This window comes from Oxyura jamaicensis, chromosome 1, assembly GCF_011077185.1.
Source record: "Oxyura jamaicensis isolate SHBP4307 breed ruddy duck chromosome 1, BPBGC_Ojam_1.0, whole genome shotgun sequence".
Lineage (NCBI taxonomy): Eukaryota > Metazoa > Chordata > Aves > Anseriformes > Anatidae > Oxyura > Oxyura jamaicensis.
The window spans coordinates 106304077-106316545 of record NC_048893.1 but is presented as its reverse complement, the minus strand read 5'-3'; the positions used below and the strand labels follow the sequence as shown (position 1 = coordinate 106316545).

The 12469-nt window shown below is 38.1% G+C and overlaps 1 protein-coding gene across 1 annotated transcript in view; it reads left to right on the top strand.

Annotated features, from left to right (window-relative positions):
• ADAMTS5 (ADAM metallopeptidase with thrombospondin type 1 motif 5) overlaps window positions 1–12469 on the top strand; it is a 42444-nt gene that overhangs the window by 14779 nt on the left and 15196 nt on the right. The gene's annotated exons all lie outside the window — the stretch shown is intronic.

Here is a 12469-nt window from a genome sequence, read left to right as displayed (position 1 = left end):
CACAAGTGAATTATTTTTAGTAATCTAGAGGCACATTTTTGAAAAAGAGCCATTTTCATACCTTGGAAGTTTATAGGAATCCATAAAAGCTATAATTTTCAATGTAAAAAAGACACGAATTGAAACAGTTGGATAAATAAGTACCCTAATGGACAAAAAAAACCTCTAGTTTGAGGTTGTTTAAAATAACATCCCTTTTTTTCTCCTCACCATAAGATTTGAAGAAAGGAGGGGTGTCAAATCACAGAATGACCTTTGTGTGTGTGGCCTGAAGTGGGAGATGTTTAGAAGAAAACACAGCTAAAATTGTTTGAGTACTTATATTAAATTAAAGGTCAAAAAAGGATGAAAAATTGAAGTGTGGCACAGATACTCTTTAGTTAAGCACTTTGAGGAAAACTTTATTTTATTTGGAGACCAGATTTCTTCCTCCAATCCAGAAGTCTTAAAGTTCCCCCTTGTCCTGTGGGTAGAGTGTAGTTTTAGTTTTACAGCAGCTTAGTTATTCGGTGGATTTCACTTTGCAGGGTAGGAGATACCCTGCCAGGCAGAGGGTATTCTCAGGGCTCGAAGCATAAGCTCCTCCTTTCTGTCAATAGGAAGAGTAAGGTGAGCTTCTAAGCATACTGGAGTCACTGTCTGCAATTTTTTTAATAACCCTGCTATGTGTGCATCTGTAGTAGATGCAGCATCATTAGTATGGACTTGTTCCGAAGAAAGGCTGTGTGTCCTTACTTTGACTTCAAGATGACCTGAGTGCTCCTGTTTCCTCTCTGAAGGATCCAAGAGCATTTTTGAGGATTGTGTTCTTTCCCTGGAAGGCAACCAAAGTAAATGGAGCTGCAGCTCAGCCAAACAGGACAATGCACAGCCCAAGGACTCAGGTTGGATACATACATGCACAGGAAGCCAAAAAGCAGCCTGCTGCGGAATAAAGCGTGCTGCTTGAGTTGCCAGGGTTTCTACCACATTACACATTAAATGTTTATTTTATTCCTTTTAGAAAAAAATAGATGGATTTTGACTGATGGTTTTTGAGGGGGAGAATATGAATGAGCAGCATCAACAGGCAAGATCTCTAAAGAGCTGTAAACAAAAGCACAGAAAGAAATAGATGCTTAGATACAAAATTCTTAGTACACTGGTTAGATGACAATAAGATGTGGAGACCTATCTGTAAAATTGACAAAGCATCTAGGACCCAAATCTTGTCCTAGTTGCATGTAGCAAAATCAGGAACAATTTCTGTCCAGTGTCAAGTGCATAAAATGAGGAAAATACAACAACAACAACAACAACAAAAACAGTACTAATAGGGATATCTTGTAGCTTTGAAAGTGATAATATGGTCTCTCCTCAGAATGAAGAGTAGCAGTGCTTACATCATAAATGTTATTTTAAAATCATAGCCTGTCAAGACATTCAGCCACTAATGGTAAATCCATATACAGTTATTTTCTCACAGGAAACGTGTTGATATCAGTTTAGACAGTGGTAGCTTTGCTGCCACAAAAACAGTCTTTTGAATTCTTTCTTGAAATCATGAGTTCAATTCCTTGTTGTGGCACAGAGATATCTTAAGGGACTTTAAGCAACTCCATGATGTGCCTCCATAGCTCCGCTCTCCATAGCTTCTGCTCAGAACTGTCTTAGGCACAGCATATAGATATTCTCCAAGTCTTTGTTATCATCAGACTATGGGCTATAAAAAGAAAAAAATGATGCTTCGTTATTTCATGTACTTCCCTGCATCACAGAAACATCTGGAGGAAAGTGTTAAAGAACCCATGATTACCTATGATCTCAACATTTATTTAACATTTTTTCATAGGTCAGTGCTGGCATATTGCTAATCCATATATCCCTTATTAAAATAACTATAAGGAAACAAAAATAAATGATTTTAATTTTTACTCTAATGCTCTAGCCTTTTGATAGGAGATTTTGTTGCTTTTATGATGCTGAATTATAAATCAGCTTGTGCATCCCCTAAAGATATGTAATATAACATCTTCGAAAGATACAATCAACCCATTTCAAGTTACATTTAACATCTCTCATGGTGGGATATACGCAATATATGACAATTCTCTGTTTACTAGCCTGGTGTTGTGTTTTGTCATGCAGTAGCTTTCAGAAGGCTCTGATGACTTCAGCCCTTCCTACGCTGGAGTCCTGCATGCTTCAGTGCAAACAAACCACCAGCCTGAAGGGTGTATCATCTACAAAAACAAAACAAGAAGAGTTCAGGGGAAAAGAACTGGAGCTACTACCCATTTTATCAATCGGTAATTGAGATACAGAAATTTGGCGACTGCCAAAATCACAAACTAAGTCTTAATGAAAGCCAAGGATTAAATTTGCCTCTTGAATTTCAGTCTGCTCCTTAAACACAAAAGCATCCTTTTTGCAGTCTTTAAGCAGGCAAGGCTCCAGTTTAGCTCAGTGAAAATTACATGACTTTAATAACTTAAATTATATGCATCTTTATTCTTTCCATCAATCTTAAAGATTATTATTTTTAAGAGGGGATACAAGGAAAGCTCTGCCTTCTTGTCCATTTGACCTTTTGCAAAGTTCCTATTTCTCTGTTATGTAATTGTTCTGGCATGCTATTACTCCTTGTATCCTCCTGAGTAATATGGTTTACTGATCTTCTTTCCAAGTATTTTATTTTTAGATTATAGCTTAAAAAATTCTACATGGAACTAATTAAATCTCTGTTCATTAATTTTCTTTATCTCTAGCATGTGACTTTTGAGATAGAAAGACTAAAGGGGAGGCATAAAAGCAGTCTTCAATAGTTGCAAAAATTTACATAATAAATCATTCTCCATGTCTACCTGGGACAGCACAAGGGGTAATGGCCTTTGCATTGCAGCAGGGGAGCTTTTCTTTAAGCGTTAGCCAAAGTCATCTAACCATACAGACAGTTCAGCACAGGAACGAATTGCCTTGGGAGGCTGTGAAATCTCCATCAGTGGAGGCTTACAGGAGTCAGCAGGCCAAACAGCCGTGGCTTAGGGAATGCTGATCCTACCTAATGGCAGAGGGATGAGCAAGATGACTCTTAAAGGTCTCCTCTCAGCCTCATTTTTTTGTGGTTGTGTGATGTTATTCCAGTCTTCTCTCCAGCTGTGTTACATAGTTGAACACCTAAAATCAAGGACCTGTACAGAAACTAAAACTAGAGAACAGCATTTTTAATGGCAAATCTTTTTCCATATGCCATCATTCTGTGGCATCTACCATCACTGAAGACAAAAATAACATGAATGCTATCAATAAAGTGTAGTGATTTTATTAAAAAGCACAATTTTATGTAAGGAAACCATTTCAGAAGTGAAGTATCGCTCTTGGAGTGAACTGAGGCAGTTCACTGAAATACATCAAAAATACCATTATACAGAGTTCTGAGTGGGGTTGAAAGTATTTCTTCAGGGCCTGAGACTGAATTAGAGTTGTAGAAAGAGGGCCATGTATACCACATCTAACCTATGTAAACTTTATTAAAAAAATGTATGACTCTGACCCTTCTCCAGGAGAAACTGAAACCAAGAACAATGTGTATGATGTTTAAGTAGTAGTCTTGCTTTTGATGTACATAGCAGAACCAAAAAATATTCTAATTCCATGTTTTACCACACGTGGTCATTTTATATACACTCAAAGTAATTAAATACAGAGTCATCTTTTCTTTGCCACTGCTGAACATTTAGCCCTTTGATTTCAAGGCTGTCAAGATAAAGCAGATAACAGAAAGCTTCAGACTTGACAAGTACAAATCTTTTGTAGCCTTTCATTTCAAGGGGGATACATTGCCAAGGGCACAGAATCTCAGAGGAACATGAAAAGATGGTGAAGGATACTTGACTTTCATATTATGTTTCTTTCATGACAGACAAAGTTTAGGCAAATATCCAGATAATGATAATTAGGCAGAGTTGCTTTCTTAAAACAACAGAAAAGAGAGAGAGAGAGTAGAGTCATCCAAATCTACTCTGATGACATACATCAGCAGTATTATTTGATTCCTTCTCTTTGAACCTTTTTCAAGGTTCTATTTTAAATTCTGTTAGCAGCAGCACTTGATTTAGGCCCTCATCAACATATCCCCTTTGATTAAGAGAGAAGATGGACAGTCAAAACTTAATGAGAAGTGAAGAGTAGGGCAGAAACCTTAAACGATGTTTCAAAACACAAGTATCTGATGTACAAAAGGGTCCTGGTTAAAAATTTTGACTAAAAAATCCTCATTTTTCCAACAACAGTGTGATTAACTTCAGTTATATGCAATGCATAATAATTGTTCCACCTGCAGCACACATGGTGATTAAATCTAGCAATTTTAGTGAAGCTGAGCCAGTTTGTAATGGCCTTTGTGTGGATAATTGGAGATAGGGAAAGAGGAAATTGGTATGATATGGAAAAAATGAGTCCTCAGGACCTGAATATGCTTGAGCTTTTCTTTATCTACCATGTACTGCTGACTCTGACTAGATTAGGGATCTTTGCCTTCTCACCAACTGTGAAGCAATTCTGAAGAGAAGCAAGGGGGTTGAGGGCAAAATTCTCTACCAGAGATTTAAGGAAGCAACTCAGACACAACAGCAGCATTGCCTGAGTTTTCAGAGGTTTTCTAGTGTTATGTTCATCTTTGTATATATGTAACCTAGTGAAGAATTGGATTAAACAGTGCTGTGCTTTGAGAAGCTGCTGTGGATTCTGAAACATCATAACATGAAGCAAAATAGGTAGAGCGAAATATCAGTATCTGTGCAACCATAAGGGAATTGAGAATGAAGCAGGGTTTTGCCTAATGTTTCAGAACAGTCACTATCAATACAAGTTCGCTTTGTCTGTGTGTGCCTGAACCCACAGTCTTCCATATTGCAGAATAAAGTAGGGATTGCTTTCCTCCTTGGCAGATAAACACTATCATGTAGTTTTTATGAAGTCAGTATTCCAACCATATAGAGGACGGCAGAATTACCCCAAAAACAGGCAGCAGGCAGTGTAATGTATTCATTCTTCCACTATCTACTCTCCTGGAGTTCGTTCATTTACAATGAGCTACAGCAAATTATATTCCTTGTGAGTTACTCTGAGTTGGGAGACATGAAATGGGAATCGCCACATCCCACTTCATTAAAATCTTGACTTCTCTTCTACACGTCCCATAGCATAGCAGATGTAGCATGGACCACATCTTTTAATGATAATTTGAGTCTTTGTGGTCACAGTGGTTTCTATTGCCTAGTCTGCATTGCCTGGACAGAATCTTGCCTGCAAATTGTCTGTCTGACTGGGGTTATGTATCTGTGATCTCCCACAGAAGTCTGTTATAACAAGATGTTTCAGTAGAAGTTTGTTTTGTGTAAAGTCTGCAGGACTGGTATATAAATGTCTGATTGTGGCTTTTTTTATGTCTGCCTCCCGAAAAGAAACTGTACTTCAGACTATTGTTTCTTTCAGTCCGAAGAATTCTTTTAAGCCAGAGATATTAAAAACTGCCTCTGGGCTGGGGATTTAAAAGAGAGAGTGATTTTTTTTTCCTTTCACAAGTGATGGATAGCAGTCAAAGAAAAAGAATATTTGAAGGAAAGTTCAAGTATGAAGAAAAGGGAATAGCCAGTTTTACATTCGGCGCATGTTTTTGTAAGCTTGTGTAATTCAAAACACTGCTGTTTTGTAAAAAAAAAAAAAAAAAAAAAAAACTTTATTAATTGTTATTGCTTAGGTTCATCATTTGTTACTTTACTCAAAATTCCCATGACTTCAAAAGGATTTCCATCTATGAGTGATACCAATGTGCAGTTCTTAATGAGGAGCCAAGTACTTGTACAAACTGGAAAAACAGTGCATGCAGAAAGAAATGGCTTCATTGTAAAAGAGTTACTGCATGCAATCTGTTATTAGAAAAGGAGAGAGCAAGAGGGCTGCGCAGAATGCATGGGGTGGTGATTAGACCAAGGAATGTTGAGCCAGGAGGTTCCTGAATCCTGATCCCAGGAGATACGGTGACTCACTGGGTAACCTTGGGCAAGTCACTTGACCTTCTGTTGTACCTCAGCCATCCCCACTGAAAATTAGGTGAAAGGCATGAGCTCACTAAAAAACACGTGCTTAATCTGCACTGAGCTTTTCTAAGAGAACAAATTACAATGCCTGTAGCATTTTTTAATGTGCTGTGTCACTTTGCATGTGAGCTGTGGTCAAATTCAGTGCAAGAGCAATACTTCGGTATGCTTTTCAGATCAAGCTCTAGAGATCTTGGTATGTCCATAAACAAGGGTGTTTCCTCCAAAAGAATGAACCATCATGATTTACATTTTGGCAAAACCTGGCCTTTACTTGCCATACATTGGTGCTGCTTTTTGCTTTCTCTATTACTATGCTTCAGTTATCAATGGAAAATAAATGAGATTATTGTTATTTTTTCACACTATTGACTCAGAGAACCTCTACAGATAGTCTGACAACATATTTTAAGAAAATTCAGAAATATCCAAACTTCTGTTTTGCTTCCCAGTGCTCCTGGGAAGAAAATAGCTGCTGTATAATGTGCTTTACCACACATCTAGCATAGTTCTGATGTACTCCTGATTTACCTGCAGTGCTCTTTAATCCTGATATTTAGCAAGGATAGAAACGTTAGCTGATTTGCCATAATTGCTTAGGAGTTTTCCCACCTTATTTCAGGAAAATATACCTGATTCCTACCAGATGCAGGAATTCTTTTTGATCCCATTGGAGTTATTCCCTGTTGGGCTGTAGTAGGTGTTAGCCTTCAGTAGTTGTTTGGGTAATGAAGCTTGTGCAGTGCAAGGTTCACTATCAGGAATGCAGAAAGTGGAGGTGAACAAGGGTCCGGGGGCTGATGGCTGCTGCTGACTCTTTCATTTCTTGTTTGAGGATCTAAACAGACTGAGCTGTGCCAAGAGTCCCTTGCAGTTTGCATTCCAAAATATATTAGGGTCCAAAGTCAGCAGGTTACTTTCATGCTGTTTTGACAGTTTACTGATGTAGTCACACCTGCTTTTAGGGGGAGACAAAAGGCTGTTAGGAAAGGCTGACAGTCCTTCTATCCGGTTGGTCTTTTGGCCATTTGGGAAGGGAAGGATTTACAAGAAGACTAGCTCCTTTTCATTTTCATGAAGGGTAAATCCCTGCCTCCTCTCCATCTGTTTCTTTTACCATTTAGTGCATTCCTACAGCATAACTTAACTAAACACCATCCTGCTGGTAAAATTATATTATGTCATTTTCACTCAGTGGGAATTGTCAACACCAGTAAGATGCTTCATTAAGTAGAAAACATTAGACGATCTACTAACCTGTTCTCAATCAGTCGTCATTTTACACAGCTGCTGGGAGCCCTTTTTTCTTTTTTGAATAGCCTGGTTTGAAGTTCTCTAAATTTGGCATAATTTTTAAAAACTTTCATTGAAAAAATTGTGTTCTTTACATCTCTTAGCTTTTGCCCAAAGCTTTCACTGGAATTAATTCATGCTTACATAGTGGATCTCCTGAAGAATCACCTATAACCTTTTCACTTTGGTTCTTATGACAAGAAGCACCCTACCAGTAAATGCCAGTAACTACCATAATGTCCTGACCAATATGTGATAATACCAGCATGCTCATGCATGTGTGTGGGGAGAGGACAGGCTTCTCAAGTAGAGAGGGAAGTGTCCCTACTTTAGTTCTTGGATCCAAAAGGATGAAGGGCACTGGTGCAGAAGTACTCTGTTGCTGTTACATCTGTACTAAAAAGAGCATACCTTGGAGATCACAGATTGCTGTGATATTTTGAATTTTGATTGTTTCTAATGAGAAGCCAAAACAGTTTTAAGAGTCATTGGAAGTTTGTCGTATATTTTAATCTGTTTTGAGTCTGGCTATAATGCTTTAAAAGTAGAAGTTAGGATGGAGAAAGATTTAGGTTGTGATAAGAATTGGGAATTTTATTTTCATAAAATTCTTTAAAAGTTGCATTCTCAGTCTTTGTAAACATACATACAAAGTTAACAGGCAAATCAATATGGACAGATAGAATTCATATATTTAATGCCATGAACAGATATTACCTTCACTCATGTCATTGATGGCTTATTTAGAAGCTCAAATACTGACAATTGGAGTTCAATATTTTGGAAATTATGCACTACTTCTTTTCTTATGATTGTTCAAAGATTTTTTTTGAAAATTTTAGAAGTAGCCAGAGACATTTACAAATACTCTGAGAAGCTTCTCAAAAAGCTTAGGTATGCTGTGTCTAGTGTCTAGTGTCTAGTTCTCATCATTCATTAGAACAATGGCCTAATTTAATATGACAAAGTAGACACTTTTAATGAGGTATGTCCTCAGTTCACCTCATTTATCACCATGAAGTTTAGAAGTTACAGTGCACTCTAATTAAAGGTGAAGCCGGTAGCTTGACACTTTCCAGAAGATGACCCTTTTTCAGTTTCCTGTACTCTTGCCAAAGTATTTAGGCTGAAATGTTCTGTGTTGAATAGTTGCCTGAGAAGCATTTCATCTTATTTATTCTGAACTACAGAGACTGTCCAGCCATTTCCAAGAGGGAGATTAATTTGCAACCAATTTATGGGGAAACTTGAAGCCTCTTTTCTCAAAGCAAAGGGCTTGAAATTTGGCTGTAAGGTTGCTCCTTGTTTATGAAGGATATTCTTTTTTGTCCTATACAGAGGAGGAAAAACGAAGTAAACCAATTTCACTATGCAGTTCATGAGTTAAATTATCCATAGAGACAGTGCATCTCGGAGTCATTGTCGCTCAAGGCTGTTGAGTCTGGTCAGGGCTTTCCTTCAGCCTCAGCAGGCTGCCAGGTCCCCAGCACCCCAACATCAGCTGTGCTGATTCCTGCCCAGGGAGAGGTCTGTCCTCATTGTGCTCAACTCACAGGACACAAGAGAAGATGGTTGGGCAGGAGAGAAAATAGTAAAGAAGCACAAAAACTACACCATCTTTAGGCCTGGAAGCCAGGAGCAAGCTCAAGTACAACATACTCCCTGGCCTGCGCCAGGGGCATTCACATTGTTCAGCTATAGGATTTCCATGATTTAATGTGCTGTGACCAGATTGCTCCGACAGCTAGGTTGTCTAAGCTAAGTGTTTTTTTTTTACAAATCTCATTGCAAAAGGAGCAGGGTCTAAAAAATGTGGGGAAAAAAAAAGTTTTCATGTAGGATTTCTGTCAGTTATGAATGGTGAAGAATAATTAGGCAAGAAAGGGATTCTTATAAAAGTGAAGTTGTATCTTAAGAAGAGTGTTGTAGAGCAGTACAAGAGAGTGTTAAGGTTAAGAAACTTGAATTCTGCCCTACAAGACTGAATACTTCATATCACCGAGTTTGAAGTATTTCTAGATGGTACAAAATGTTGAGCACTCTGAAGAACTAGGCTCTCTAATTGCTGTTCCAGATCCAACTATTATTCATATCCTACACCGAACATACACTCTGTGACACACAACGTTACTTTTAGAACTGTCCTTCAGCTTTTGTTATTCACACAGAGCTGTTCAGTACCAAGTCCAGTGGCTTAAATGAAACTTCTTTTTCACAAACAGAATCTCATTACTTTGTTTCACAAACATGCTGCAGTGAAGTAATTTCTTGCAGTGTTACAACTATGAGCCATCTTGGGACAATAAATACAAAAGCATTCTTCCTGCGACCTTTAAGCATACAAGCTGTCTCAAAGAAGGTTGCTATAGTGAGACCTAGGTCTAATCAAAGTGGTATTTTCATGTTTGTTTGGCTTATTTTGTGCAAATATTTCTGTTTAATTGGCTGGAAATATATGCATATTCAAGTGGACAGGTTCAAGTAAATCACAAGAAACTGGCCAAAACTCCTGAACAACTCATCAAAACAGTGTATATGCAGACCTGATTGAAGTGTGGAACCACACTGTATGTATATACAGAGGTACCTCAATAAAAGTTAGTGGATGGGTCTAAAGCCCTCTCCCGTAAATGTTTGCTTATGTTTGCAGAATACTGGTGAAACTTACTACAAAGAGTTATGTAATGTCAGCAGAAAATTGTTCTAGTTATATTACTACTAGACATTTGTTGGGGTTCATTAACATGTCAGCTGTGCTTGTTGTTCTTCTCAGACATGAGGTGTGACCTGGTGCCATTCATTGCATTAGCATGAATACAAGCATAGTGATAACATCATATATAAAGGCAGCCAAAACCAACACCATCTTCACATTTGCTGAAGATATTCATTGTCAGCATATTAAGACTTTGGCAAAGTTGGAGGTAGCCCTCATTGGCACAGTAACTGCTGATTCATTAATTGTTTAGCCTGTGACACCCAGAGAATTTGTCTGAAGTTAGAAGTGATGCACTGATTATTTGGTTACTTTGTCAGAGAAATGTGTCTGTTTGAAATAATAGTCCTACTAGTGAATTATTTTGCTCAACACCAGCTTTTGGCTTAAAAAAAACAAAGATGTCATCTCTTCAGAGCAAGTATTTTTACAATGCTATATCAGCTTGAAACTTGACATGTACCAGCTGACATTCAGCCTGTGTGACAGCGCAAAATAAAAGTAGCATTATCTGGCCCATATATAATAAATATCACCATAGGAAAGTGTTTTTACCTATAAGAAAATAATAGTCCTGAATCTAGCATATGAAACACATGAGTAATTAGACATGCCTTTCGTATAAAAGTTTGAAGTGTTCTTGTGGGAATGTATAAAAGTGTTCTTGTGGGAATGTATTTGTGGGTGCCACAGTGCAGCATGGCAATAGCAAATAGCAGCAAGGAAAGGAAAGGGTATTAATTATTTGACTCATCACCATTAACCCAGGTAGCTTGAATAAAATCTAGATATCATGTATAATATTACAGGGCCTTTTCTTCAAATAGTAGCTGTAGTTGAATGATGTTGGTTAATTGATGGTTGGACAAGATGATCCTGAAGGTCTTTTCTAACCTTAATGATTCTGTGATTCTATAATAATATGTACACAGCAGAAGAGAGGAAAAAAAGATAAATGCTCTCTGTTTTCTCCTTCTCACCTCCCCTCCAGTGTGGATTCAGTAGCTATGGAAGTAAGACTGGCTGCTCTTTGTCATCACTGGTTGAACTGAAATGACAGATCAAGGTCCTCTTGTCACATCTTCTGTAGCTCCATTCTTAGGTCAGGAACCCAGCATCACTTGGAGTAAGACTGCCAGAAACAATGATTCCTGGTCTTCTGAAGCCTTATCACATATTTCTGGTCAGAAGCTACTTTCCTAATCTCAAGTATGGCTAGACAGTGAGTTTTGCCTCCTTCTCTTTCCTCTTGGCTTCTCCCCAAAAGCGGATGATAACAACATATCAAAAAATGTATATAAGGCAAATAGGTATTTGCTGATATTCTGCTTTTTCCAGTCTGTATTGTAGGCATTGTAATTATTATTACTGTTGTCATGGCTATTACTATGGATATCAGAGTATGATATTATGCCATCTGTGTTCCTACTTTTGCCACCTTTAAGCTAGGGTACAATAGTTATACCAAAACATAAAATTATGTCAGATTTATTCCTCTGCAGTGGCTGTGATGGGTTGGTGGTCTTTGCCTTTATCGTTAAAGCCCTCTTGGTCAAACCCTGGATGTCCAACTAACCATCTCCGGGGCTGCATTGAAGATTGTGAATGTTAAGTTCAGGCTTGAGCTCCCTCCAGCTTTGGTACCCATTCAGTCTTCTACCTCTTAGATAGTAAATTGGCAATGAAATAATCCATTGTGGGCATGGAAATGTTAAACAGGATATTTACAGAGGGAACAAAGTGGTTTGCCTGCAATCTGTTATTGTTGCCAAAGGCTAGAGAAGGTAGGGATCTTTGAACTATAGTGAAAGTTGCTGCCATGTTTATAGGAAATAATCTATTGCTTGAATGAACTCTACCAGGTATTCAGGATTTTTGCAAGTCACATCATGTGCTGCTCTGTGTTCACACTGTTTTGTGTTCCGTAGTCTAAATACCCAATACCATATACATTTTAAAATAAAAAATAAAACCCTAACCAAAACAATACTAAAAAGCACCCTCCCACAAACAAAGGCACAATACATGGAAGAGGCTATTGGAAAACATTATTCCAATTGTTCGATGTATTGTAGAGGGTAGAATCATAGAATCATTTAGTTTGGAAAAGATCTCTAAAGGAGGGTGACTCAACTGCTTCCCTCGGCAACCCCTTCCAGTGCCTTACAACCCTTACAGTGAACAATTTTTTCATAATATCCAAACTAAATCTCCCCTGGTGCAACTTGAGTCCATTTCCTCTTGTTTTATCATTTGTTGCTTGGGAGAAGAGTCTGCCTCCACCCTGCTACATCCTCCTTTGAGGTAGTTGTAGAGAGATATGAGGTCTCCCCTAGGCTTCCTTTTCTGTAGGCTAAATAATCCCATTTCCATCAGCCAC